The sequence below is a fragment of the Cyprinodon variegatus genome, unplaced genomic scaffold (assembly GCF_000732505.1).
Source record: "Cyprinodon variegatus isolate N-32 unplaced genomic scaffold, C_variegatus-1.0 Scaffold374, whole genome shotgun sequence".
Lineage (NCBI taxonomy): Eukaryota > Metazoa > Chordata > Actinopteri > Cyprinodontiformes > Cyprinodontidae > Cyprinodon > Cyprinodon variegatus.
The window spans coordinates 564,049-577,925 of record NW_015150827.1 but is presented as its reverse complement, the minus strand read 5'-3'; the positions used below and the strand labels follow the sequence as shown (position 1 = coordinate 577,925).

The window sequence follows — 13,877 nt, the reverse complement described above, 5'->3', positions numbered from 1 at the left end:
GGACCCACCGGTGGGTCCGTCGGGTTCTAGGGGTTAAAGAATCCAGATATCAGTTCAACGTAAGCCATTTAGAAAACGCATCAAACACATGGAAGAAGCTGATTAGGTCTTGAAACACCAAAACGAAATTACTGTCTCACAACCAGCTAAAAATTAACCTCACCCATCCCCTTGAATAAACTCTCTCTATGGTGAAACATGGTAGTGGCAGAATCATGCCAAAGGAAGCTGCAAAAGAGTCAACCCTCCAACAGGAAAAGCAATAATGAATTGGTTGACACCAGTTCATATTCCTGTGGTAGAGTGGTCCAATCAAAGCCAAGACCAAAATCAAATAAAGAATTTATTAAATCACATTGACTGACTCTTTCAATCGAACTTATTTGATGGGGTAAAAAAATGAGTTTTCAGATATTCAAAGGTCATAGAGACACTCAGAAAGACGTGCAGCTTTAACTCCTAATTAACTACTACTAGCAGCTGAACACATAAGCTTCACAAATTTTAATAACAATGAATTCTTTTCTTTTTACTTCACAAACTATGTTCTGTGTTGACCTTCTTCGTAGAAATTCAACCAGGGTGGAAATATTTAAGTAATGTGCAAAGAAAAAGGCCCTCAGTACACACACACACCCAAATGAGGAGACAGTTTATGATTATAGATATTCAGAGTTGTTCATGTGGAGTGTTGCTGAGAGGTACTTGCCATTTTACTGTCTCCAATAAAAGGTCTCTGTGCTCTCTGATCTTCAGTCCTCTTTGCTTTGCAGTCAGATGATGATATGTGCCGTCTGAAATTGAATAATAAGTATGATGGAAAAAAAAATGTTCAGGGTTCATTTTCCATTATGTCTGCTTTTGAAAGACATCTGTCTGGAGCTCATCATTCATACTGCAAGCCAAAAGTGGAGGTGGAAAATAAAGATCGCAGTGTCTGTTTGTCAAATGTGAAAACTAGTTGGGGAATAAACAGAGGAAGAGCTGAAGATGGAGAGTGAGTCAAAGGCAGAGCTTCCAAGCTGGTTGCCAGAGGCAGAAGGTTGGTGGGATATGTCAATCTCGTGATGGGGAAAAAAAAAGAGAAAGGAATTTGCCTCACAGCAGTCTTTCAAAACTGTGGATATCATTTGGGGAGAAAAACCCTTCAGCAGAACCACACACAGCCAGTAGAGACCAGGGCTGAGGTCCAGAGAAGGAGCCGAGGCTGCAGCTGAGAGAGGCGCGCAGGGGATGTCCTTTGCAGGTCTGCAGGCCCTCCAGGCCACACACTTAAAAACACAGGAAACCCCACTCAAAGCTGTGAAGATTCTGTGTTTCATATTGATTTCTCTTGCACACTGATAGCTCCAGAGGTGATTCTTGCCTTCAGGGACCTTCTCCATCCTTCCCAGCCCACTCACTAGCTCCCCGGCTGGGCTTCGCTGGGCTCTGCTAGACCCCTGGATGGAGGTAGGAGCCATGGGAGAGAAGGAAGAAGACGAGAGGCCCCCGGCAATGATGATGAGCTGCACCAGGTCGCCGGGTTCAGTCATCCACCAGCCTTTATCCAGCCTTCCAGCCACCCACCCTTGTTTCCATCTGAAAACAAGGCAAAGCAGAATGTTTTTCAAAATCTCACCTTTAGCACTCAACATCCCTCTGCTCAATGCAAATGCAAATGTAAACACTAACACTTTGATTAAAAATATGTGGGAAGAAAACACCAACTTGCTCTTTTGTAACCCGCCCCAAGGCTCTCGCTGTTGCATAAAAAAAAAAATCCAAATAAAAATGCTCAAACTGCTGTGTGCAAAGCGAAGCAGTCGTCTCTGTTCCAATGTAAAATGCTCCATTAAAATCTAAACCTTCCAGGTTAAAATCATCCTTATAACCTCTTCTGTTTGAAAATAATGCTAATAATTTCATCTCTAGAGTTCTTTGCCGCCATTCCTCTTGAAATGTTCTGAAAGTATTCTGAACGCTGTTATCATGCTAATATGATAAGGTCCTTTGTGTGTTTCTTTGTTCTTTTTATTCTGAGGAAGAAAAAAATGAATTGCAGGGGCCTCCTTTTTGCAACCGTACACCCACCAGCCCTCAAATTTTCTTTGGAGCCAGCCACAAAGCATCTTCAGCTCAGTTTGGGTTGCTTGAAAATAATAAGATACAGAAACTGGAAGGTTAAACGGTCGTAGGTCAGATATGAGAAAGGATTTAGAAAGTGTTCAGTTTGGTGTTACATGCTGCTTTAAAAAAAAAACAAACCTCAACCTAATAACATAAGAGCAAAGCAGCCTAAGTCACCCCTGTTTCAGCTTGCTGTAGAGTGAGGTGACATGGGGGCGAGATCGAGAGAGCTTGAGGAAGATTCAGACACAATGCCCCCATTGAGGGGGTTCAGGCATGGGTGTTAACTCGCCATTCCTTCACACACAATAGCCCCCTCCCCTCCACCAGAGACAGTGCAAGGGACAATGTTGGTTCAGGGCAGCCCTCCATGCGGTGTGAAAGAAAAGAGCGGCATTATTAAGATGGGAGCCGAGAGAGGGCCGGGGGAGAAGTGGGGGCGCTGGGGGGGGGAGACAAACATGAGCAAGAGTGATACGTTTGGGCACAGAGAAAAAAGAGGAGATTGCAGAAACAGAAATATATCTCACAAGCAGTGGTGCCTTCAGAAATCTGAAACGCTTTCAGCAATATTCACTATTACTATCACTATTACACTAATAAAACAGCATCAGTGGACAGATTCTGTAGGAATTTCAGGGATGTCGATTCCTCAGAATCCAAACTAATAATGTGGGACACATCATGCATTAAATGATTTCCTACCATGAAATTTGAAGGGCAACATCAAAATATTGAATAAAGACAACCGACTAATTAATACATTTATGAATAATCAGCTTGTTTCCTTAAATCCACTTTATTAATATAGCAGTAAAAGAAAGGATCTTCTAAAATAACCTAATGTGTACTACTCAGTAGTTATTCTGTAATAATAATTTCTCAGCATTTCAGCTTAATGACATATAATATGTGCAGCTGTGTTGATGTGCTATACAGTCTTATCAATCATTTCTCTATCTGTGTTGTCCAAGTTGAATATAAAGTGTGCTGGTAACTCTTTTGCTTGGTATCTGACTGACTGTGAAGACCAACAGCTTAAAATATATTAGAGGATGAAGCTTTACTATAGATTTTCCCAAAAATTAGACTCGAAAATTTAAATACACTTTTCTATTAAATTTAATGAATCTAATTTAAATTTGCTAACAGCATCTAAAGCCTCCTTCAGTTATTTTTCCTTTCATTAAAAAAGCAGTTTATAGTAATTAGACTTAAACACCGGTTGTTTAGCTTTTGTTGTCTTGCTGAAAAAAATAATGTTTGACGCTTTTGAAACTTTAACTCTTTTAAAGATGCATGAATAGAGGCTTTTCTTGGTTGCCTCTGCTTATTAAAGAAACACTGTATTGGGGGTGAAGCTGAATGAGTTAAGCTTTTGCTCCACAGGTAAATCTCTTCACTCTAAATGAATGGGGAGGTTTTTGTTTAAAGCATATAGAAGAAGATCTCCTCCTGGTTGATGCCATGAGGCGGTATAGGTGGTGAGGAGGGGGTTGCAGGAGAAGCTCCAAAATGTTTATGGAGATCCCGTGTCTCTCTGGGAGCCTAATAGCATCCTTTGGGTGGAGTGAAAGCTCATTGTGCCAGTGTAAAGGATTACACTGGTAAACTAGTAAAACAGGGGAAAAAGAGCCCAAACACTCCCTGCCTGCCTCCTACGGAGAGGCAACGAACCATCGAACAATGAGGGGGAGAGCATGCTGCAAGCTGACTCATTTTATCAAGAGAGAGGAGGAAATCTCTCGGAGGGGCAGCAAGTTCATATAATGCATGTGCACGGGCAGAGGCACAGAGAAATACCAGCTGCAGATGGAGGGGAAGATAGGAGAGAAGGGGACATGTTAACGGCGGATCCTGTATTGGAGGGTAATATGGGCAAATGATTTCTGTCTTGCTTCTGTGCCTGCATCCTGAGTGACAGTTTACAATCTCTGAGGCAGCAGGCAGGCCCAGCAGGTTGGCTCTGTGGCTCCAAGAAATCCTTCATTTCATAACCTATTTTTTTGCCTTCTCCTCCACTTTCATCTGCTTCAGCTGTCTTTAATTGCCACATTTTTAGGACAAAACAACACATTAAAATGACTATAAAATTGCTATTTAATCATTTTCAGATCAAATTCCAAAAACGTGTGTAAGCCTTTATTTTTTAGACATAAAGGTTATCTAAGTAGCAGTCTCTCAGAAAAATGTTCCCCTCCAGAATAACTCTCAGTAAACATTTCTGATGAGCACCACGACTGCTGCATATTTCCCACAGTTATCCTGAACAACCTGTATATAAAGCACAATCCACCTCTCATTTGCTGTTCAAATGGAAACCATGCGGAGCATAATGCATCATCTGCATCCTGCAACCTGCCACACCGCACTGAAAGACTCCTTCGCTCTCTTCATCTCTGTTCCTTCAAAGGCGGCCGTGGACGCATTCAAACAGCGGGGTACGCACTCAGCTAACAAACCTCATTAAGGGCCCTATACACACTTTCTCAATGCCAACACTAGCTGTCACACATCTTCTTTTCAATGCACACACCGACGGCCGCACTGACCACAACAAAGCATCTTTACAGAGCTAATTAGAAAGGCTCTCCCTCTCTATTTTGAGGCTCATCTGAATAGGAGGGAACATGATAATGAGGAGAGCGAGATGAGCTAGAGACAGAGGGAGAGTCAGGAAGGAAGAGGGGGTCTAGCAGAGAGTGAGTGTGACGACAGGATGCCTGTTCATCTATTCACAAAGATAGATGGTGCTTTTTTTTTTTTTACCGACTAGAATTAAGGCGAAAGGCTCCAGGAGGCAGGGGGAACCGAATTAGTGTGACACCGCTCCCTGAATCTACTGATCCATTGATGGAAGAGAGCCGGAAGGGAAGGGAACACTGCACCATTTTGTTTGGTGTGCCATGCCTTATCTAGAGAGGGAAAGGAAGGAGGTATAGGCAGAAAAGAGAAATAAATCTTTCTTTTGATTAAATGTGTATCAATTTAGTTCACAATAATAGTTGGCTTAATCTGATTGTATTGAATCTACGGGGTAGATATTAGGACAAAACATAGTCCGTATTTTTTGATATGATGTGATGCTCTAGGTGTCTGAAGTAAAGCATTAATTTATAGGAAATAAATATCAAATCTAAGTGAGTACAGTGTCAACTGGGATAATTCAAATACAACAATTAGTGTTTATTTGGTTTGATCACTGATTGATATGAGGCAAAGTTTAACTTGGATTAGGGCTTAAATTAGGGATAGTGTCACACAGTTTGTCAATCAATAAGATTGTTTTTTATATATAGATAAGATGGATAAGATTCTGTGTTCTCTGTTATCTCTATGTTTAGGAGACAAATGTCAAAAATATTTTTAGCTGGACAAAAGCAAAGTAACATTTAAGATAAATCAAGTTCTGTGATGTATTTTTACTCCTCATCTAAACTCTAAGTTCAAGTTGAAGTTAAGACCAAACTGTCTCTTGAAGCCCGCTGACCCCTGATGGGAGTACAATATATTCTGAAGGGGGAAGCAGGCACCCCCTCCACGTCACCTCCCAGACAGCTTGTTAATTTGCACAACTTTTATCCTGCCCCGTCTCTGCTTTTCTGCGTGTGCGTTTATGTGTGTGTATATATTAGCGACAGGACTTGACCCTAGCGAGCCGCGGCAGTGTTTCGCGTCTTGCTGGGCGTGGGAAAAAGAAGAGACCCCTTTTCACAGCTGCCTGGCTGAGGCCTAGACTGCTTGGGCCCCCCCTTTCTCTGCACCCCCTTTCTCTCTTGTCCAAGAACCCCCTTCACCTTCCTCCTCCTCCTTCTATTCGATTCAGACTCCAGCATTCTATTTCAATAGCAGGACCCCCTTCCCAGCCCTTCATAAATACATCTCATTATTCAAGCCCTAGTTTGCATAGTGAGTCCAAAGGGATCTGTGCTCGGCTCGTGAGGCCTGAAGCCTCTCAGCCTTTTTGGACTGCACAAGTTAAATTTAGATTTACTAATCTCCCCTGTGTTAATATTTGTTCTAAAAGATAAGTGCACACTTTCCAAATTGTTTCGATAAAGACGCAGCGGTATTAGAAATCTTCACTGTTCTGCTTTCATCTATAGTTTACTTCCTATAGATGAGGCAGAAAATCAGCAAAATTAAAGATGATGAAAGGACAGTCTAGCATGATTGTTAGTGGGAGCTTTGCTAGTCTGTATTCCATCTGTCACATGCTTTTGTACAGTACCCCTCCTTCGCACATGCACAAAATCCTCACCCCCTACCCCCACAATTGCAACTGGCTGCATTGCATTACTGCAGAGATTTATCTCCTATCAGCCTGTATAATACCAGGGTTATAATTTACATCCAAACAGCAGGAAAGCCTCCTCCTTGCAAATGGTAATATAAAGCTTGGGAAAATCTCAGCGACTTAAACAGCTGCACAGCAAATTTGAATAACTAGGCTTTCTATTGAGGCTCCAAGATTGTGCAACCATGAAGATGTAACCTTGCTAACAATATGTGGTTATATATAATAACTAATTGTTTAAATGTGCCCATATGAACATATAACAGAAACATTCTTGCTGCGTTCATGCATTTTTTTAAAATCTGAAAGCAAAAATATTTAATAAGGTAAATAATTTTAGACTCAATATGTAGCTAAAAATATGAATGTGCTTGTGCAAATTGTGCGTATGGTAATCACATGACTTTAGATTAGGGGAGGTGGCCTGTCAAAGCATTAGGCTGGCAAAGGACAGAGCCACCCAAACACTCTTTCCACATGAGCAGGTCCAAACCCTAGGCGAGGCTCCGCGCTCCTAACGGGATAAAGAACTGCAGCAAAGATTACACAGCCACCTCTCTTGCACCTACGGCACACTCTACCTGACAAATAGGATCACGGTGGTTAAAGGGATAACACAGCTGAATGCGAGAGAAGGAAACAAAAGGCTTTGTATGTCTGAGATTGAGGAAGGTGAGAGGCGTGATGCGTGAGGTGGAAGAAAAATGCAAATACTTCTAAGAAGAGAGCAACGATGGAATCCAACATGGAGGCCCTGGTTTATTTGCTCCGATCGGGTCGTTTACACTCAGTGTTGCTGCAGAATTCTGTCTATTGCCTTCACAGCCTGTGTACATTTCCTTTGCTGTACTTAAAGGGTGTGAATTATACTTTGCTAATTTGCATTATATACTGTATATATATATGTATATATATAATATAGAACATAGAAAATTTGCACCAGAATACATAATCATTTATTAATCAAAATGAATATATGTAATGAATTGGAAAACCAGTAATCAATATTTTAACAGTGTTTTATCAGCCAATTAATAAATCAAATGCTGTTTGATCTGGTTATATCAGTTGCAGTTGGTTCTTCTCCATTTCAGATTGTTTTGAGTTTGCTCACCTTGTACCTAAGTAGAAATGAAACTAGAGCAATTGATAATCACCATCAGAGTTTTATGATAGCAGCCTTCATAACTTGTGGTGGTTTGTGGGTAAATAGCATCTGCACATATCCAGTAATAGCTATGTTTTCACAAATAGAATAAATATCTAATTAATCCCCAAGAATCCTTTTAAATTGTTTCTGGGCAGTGTAGAACAACCTTCCCCAGGTTTAAACAATATAAGGTCTTTCTTTAGATGTCGAAGGGGAGTTGGTCAAGGAAATTCATACTCCCTGAACAATACCAAAGAAGCACTTAGAGCCACACTTGAAGCTGCAAATCTAACTATAAAATAATTAGCTGCTTGCAATGTTTTTCCATTAATGTTGTTTTACAAAGCTTACTTTACAGGGAGGCCCTTGGCCCCATAGACTGGATATTTCATGTCATCTGTTCTGGGACATACTATGCTTTGTCTTCAATTATTGATATGTCCATAATGCCATGCCAGCCTGGGCGGAAAGCCATATTTCCTATTAATAAACTACCACTGTCGAAAATCAGCAGTAAAGTTGTTTTTAAAAAGACATTTTACTAATTGCAGATCTTGTTCTGTGGCCTTAATGACAACCTCCAGGGTCAGGTTAGTTAGACTCATTTTAGTTTGATCGATGGTCATAACCATGTGTATCTTTGAATGAAAAGGAGATGTAAACAGATGATAGTAACACTTAAGAATGTTGTATAAAATCAGTTAAATTATATGTGAGATAATCTCAAATATAATCTCCTTTGATTTATAACATCATATTTGTGGTGAGCTTTTGCCAAAAAGGAAAACTAACCCATTGCCTTTCTGTTTTTAATAACACAAAACTTCACATGTATAACAGTCATCCACTGGCATCCAAAGCTCTTTAGCTAGCGAATGATACTAGATACAAATGTTTGCATCCTCCCAACATCTCCTAGATTTCTGTTTTTTTTTATCAGCAGACTCACAAACATCTGCACATCTGCACTTGACATGATGAGTCTCTTCATTTTGAATATTTACCTGCAGGCTGGCAGTTGCTCCTCATGCTGCTAACTGGCAGTTTTTCTTCCACAGACGCCAATGCAACATTTTGGCCCAGCACAGACATTTTCCTACAAATAGAAAAAAAAACAATAAAGAAAACAGCCGTTAATAAACCACACCTTCTCGAGAAGAGTATAAACTGATTATTTGCGGAAAATAGATTCATGTATTTGAGTTGACCTTGACACAATGGCAGTCTGTTAAACATGTTTTATATTTGTATCCATTTCTCATTACTTTTTTATGTCATTGTAAGCCTATATAGGAATTCTTCTATCGTGGATAAAATACATCTTGTTGGACTACAATTCAATAAAAATGAAAGCTTCTATAAAGAAAGATAGTGACCTAAAGAATATTTTTACTAGTCAGCATAATAAAATGTATGACAGCATATGACTCTGATGAACACATATCCCATTAGCATAACATAACCAAACCTCACCAATTTCTATTTACTCTGCCTGACATCAAAACCATAGATCCACATGCAACAAAAAAAATCCCAGATCTGAGCACTCTTGTTCAACAGTGCACATCAAATATTGTCAGTCATGGTCTAAATGGAGCATGCTGGGACTTCAGGGATATTCAGTCATCACTGCGGCTTGCCAATTCTACCCTAAGAATAGATCAAACCCTGCAGCCGATGTCCTATTTAGTTATTATTGCGCAGGCGAGTGCAAACATCATTTAATCATAATGAAACAAATTTGGGCAGATTTACCATGTGAAGCCTTAGCTGAAAGCTTGTTAACAAAAACAGGTGAGTAAAGCCTAATTTTCTTGTAAGAATCTATGTATACAAGGCAGGCTATAGCATGGCTTTGTGGTATCAGAGTCCCAAATGTGTTTTATAAATTTTTTTAATGAGTGGATGTTAGGTAATTGTTTTTAATGTTAGATAGCTGACCAAAAACTATTTGGGGAATAATGATGCCGCAGCTCCGCCTCTGACCTAATTCTCAATCCAAAGCACGCTAAATGTAACAAAAGAAAGCCATGAGCTCATGCTTCATGACTCCATCTTTATATCTGGCGTATTTTAGTGCCTGATTTAAAAAAAAAAACACACAGGGCGTCCTGGCATAATTACTGGTAAATACTGTTTTTTTTTTTTTTTACACACAGGAAGATATCTTTAGATATTTTATAATGCTTATATAAACACAAATATTAGTGCAAAAAAGGTAATTTTCATCCAGAAGTTGATGTTAACAGTCAAATTCATTTCTCTTTAGTCCAAGGGCCCAAACCTTCTTAAACACAGCCCTGATGCTCTATGAACAGGATATATTTCTGGAAAAGATTATCATTTCATTGGAATCCAAACCAGGATCTACTGAGCTTCATCCAGCACCTGCTGTTCTTACACCGGCATCCAGTCATAGTTATTTTACTTAAAGCCAGAAGCATCAGTTATTATGCTTCTCCAATGTCTGTACAAATACAACCAGTAGTATTACTGTTGTCTCTGTGGTTATTAAAACAGATACTTGAGGTAGAGATGATCAGTAGATAATTTAAACCATATTTTCAATATTTATCTTTGCATCATCAGAACCCTAAAGATAAATGTTGTAGAGCAACCTTTAAGAATTTGAGGTATGACTTGGAATGGCTTATGTTCTATTTAACGTGGAAGATGGAATGTATATATGGGAAGAATATCTAACTCATCATAGAGATGAGTCAGGCCTGAAGAGACACGTAAGATCTGCTCAGAGAGATGCTTGGTGATTAGCATTACAGTCTCATGCTGCTGGAGTTTCAAGTATCGTAGCACTTCTTTACAAAATGAGCTTTTCACTATATAGAAAATGTTATTTTCCAACCTTTATTTAAGAGGTAGCCATGTTATATTAAGGAACATAGGCTGTTGGAAAGAAACACTTTTATAATTTGGACCTCTAGCCACCTATTAGTTATAATTTCCCAATTTTTTTTCTTTTGGTTTGTTTGTTTGATTACATAACACACAAAACTAAAGCATTCCAAGTACTGGGACTTCTTAAACATGTCAAGTAGAGATAATAGTAATTAAACTGTCTATATACTGAGGTAACCAATGTATCTGTGGCACATGTGGGTTTCCCTTAGGCTGGGTGATTACTCAGTGGGTCATAATGCATAAAGGGCATCTTGAAGGGACCCACATCACTTGACTAAGCCTTACTCCATACATCAGATTATCTGGACAGCCTTTAGCTCCAGAACGTGATTAGGCATCAGACGCATATGGATGATGCTTGTGAAATTTGGACTAAAGCCTTCCATAAAAGAACTACAACATACTTGGTCGCCCAAACGTAGGAAACAGCTGAAGGCCTATATTCTAAAGCATACTTTTTCCTTTACCTCCTTCCTTACTACTAGAACTATTCGGATAGCACTAAGCATGGTCACACATGTTTGTTTTCACAGAAATGCAATATGTGGATATCAACCGTTTTCCTCATTCGGATAGTTTGACTAAACCAAACTGACATTATGGAGTTAACTCTCTTATTGTTTATCTTGTCTTTTTCTCTTATAACGCACAAACATGCTGGCATTATCACTGTAGAAATAACTGTACATCTTGGAGAGAAAATATGAGGTTTAACTGACCCTAATTATTCAAAATAAAGGCCTAAGATTTAAACAGGAATATGACTTAAGACTATAAATACAACTGAACCACTTGCCTTTGCTTCCACCTCAAAAGAGTGACCAAACACTAGGCTTACTCCAAAATTTCAACTACTGGATGAGAATTTGGGGCCTAATGTATGACCTGAAGTCCAAGATTGTAGCAAGGTTGTGCAGGATCAGTCCTACAGTTTGCATGCAATCTGCATTAGGCAGGTAAGTAAATCCACAGACAGTCCCACCTGAGGACCATTGTGTTTCAATGTCCTATGTGCCATGGATCTGAAATACTGCTAAAGGGTTAAGAATAGATACCAATGTTTTAAGTCTACATGCAATTCCAGTCCAACATGTATCCACAGCACCCATCAAAGAGAGCGCGTGTCTGATTCTGCTGCTGCCAACACAATCACGTGAGTTCTAGATCGACCAATCACATCGTCCCCTTTAACTATTTCTGTTGCACCCTCCAATATATCACCGGTATAACACCCATATAGTTATGAGAACTACAGACAGTCAGCTTTATGGTTGTTTCCAAGGTGCAATTCAACCTTATTTCCCAAAGTTGGTCAGATTGGATGGATGCAAACAGGCCGATGCATCGACTCATTCACGCACTCATCACCCACGCGCGCAGGTAGCTCCATTTCAGGTTTTTTTTTTTTTTTACGCAAAGAGGATGTTTAAAATCATCCCGGTGGTGGTTAGATCCCAGCTCCTTCCATCACTCCTCCTTCTCCTCCGCTCAGCACCGCTCCTGCTGCTTCCTCCTGGCTGCTGTCCGCCCCAGCATCCTCCTCCTCCTCCTTCTGTATCCTCCTTCATGTCGAGCGGAGAGGACCGTCAGCTTCGAAGTCATCGGCGTCAGCTCGTACTTTCGGTTCTCTAGCTTTATGAAATTAAAACTCATACAGCTAGATAACCAAAGACACAATCTGACCCGCTGTCTCTTAAAGGGGCCGCCCAGCATCAGAGAGAGGATGGATAGAGGGGGAGAGCCGAGGTTCTTCTGCACAGAGAGCCCCCTCTCTGTCTCTCTCTCTTTCACACACAGAGGGAGCGAGATTCCCATCAGAATCATATATATATTTATACAGATATATATGTAGCCTATATAAATACTGATTCATGCTTTATAGATATTAAGGCCAAACAAAGAGTTTAGTTTGAGAAAAAATAAAAACACTTCATGAAGACTTCCACTCGCAGATCAACTCTATAAATAATAAGCCTTAAAAGTCTTCCCAACATGAAACTTCTGCTCAGACCTGCAGATCTGTGTTGCCTAAAGGTCTGAGAACCGAGCACAAACATGACAGGCTCTGCAGTAACATTTAGGTTTCTTTCCATGTTCTTTAGCATCAAATCTGACCTGAATCAGCCGGTTTTATAAATGCTATAACTCAGCTTTGCATGTCTGGAAACACACAAAAAGACACAATCCAAGATAAAATAATGTGTTACACATATAAAATAGTTCTCTTAAAACAAGAATAAGAAGTATCCATATCAGTTCCACTTTATAAAAGCTTACTTACTTGCTCAATCACAACTCCCTTTATTTATGTTGTCCAGGAATCCCAGTTCCTCCTTTGGAAACCTGATCTAAATAACCTCTAGTTCTCTATTACATCCAGTGAAGTAATGACTAATAATGCAGCTTAAAGGGTGTTCTGTAATATTCTGCGGAGAAAGTAGCAACATCCTGCTCCTCACTCTGCCAGTGTGCTGAGTGAGGGCGCACAGGGAGAGCTGAGGGGATAAACTCCGCCTCGAATGGAGAGAGAGAGAGAGGGGTGGGGGGTGCAGCGAGAGGCGGGAAGCACAGATTATCAAAGCCAATTTGAAAATGAATGCAGGTGTCTGTCAATCAGGGAGCTGATTCTCCCAATTATCCTCATTATGGGTGCTCTAAGTACAGGGACACCGTGGATTATCACCAAATTTAGTACTGGTGCCCATGAGCAAATCAGACTGTGAAATCAGAAATGTGATAAAATCATGCTTTTCTTTTTCATTTTGGGGGCTTACATTGCCAGACAAAATCTAACAGAAAACACTGGACCATAAACCTTTAATCTGTAACGATTCAGGTCAAACTGTAACTATAGGTACTCCAAAATATATCTTAAAATCAAGATATCTACACTAAACTGGACGCTGGAAATGTTTTCACAAGTTGTTTGCATTAAATTTTTACAAAAGTAATCATTGATAACAAAAAGGAATTGTGTCAAACAGCATAAGGCTTCACTGCAGGAACCATCTAGAATTGAGTAAAAAAAATATTAAATTGAGTGTATTTACCCTTAATTTTAGCAGATAAATAAGATGATTTGCCAATGGAATTAGTATTTTTACTCCTAAAACAAGATAATTAGATAACATGCACTTGAAATAAGACAAAGCTATTTTTTTCTTATCATTAGCAAAGTATCTCAATTACCTCCTCAATTCAAGAAAAATGCACTTAATTTAGAAAATGACTCATTCAGATTTCCATTTTTTGCAGTTTTTATATGTAATTGCAGCCCTATTGGTTAGAGCAGCTTAAGTTTAAATATAAGTCATTACTGTTCTCATGCAACACGAAATATATTGTGATCTGTTGATATGGATTATTCCCTCCTTTAACTTTTAAATAATTACTTTTCTAATA

The 13,877-nt window shown here is 39.6% G+C and overlaps 1 long non-coding RNA gene across 1 annotated transcript; it reads right to left on the bottom strand.

Annotated features, from left to right (window-relative positions):
• Window positions 1-709: 709 nt before the first annotated feature.
• Window positions 710-12,950, bottom strand: LOC107092325. Its single transcript, XR_001481572.1, has 3 exons — window positions 12,757-12,950; window positions 8,561-8,652; window positions 710-1,581 (listed from the first exon to the last, which is right to left on the bottom strand). It is a non-coding gene; the product is annotated as an uncharacterized LOC107092325 (long non-coding RNA).
• Window positions 12,951-13,877: the final 927 nt, after the last annotated feature.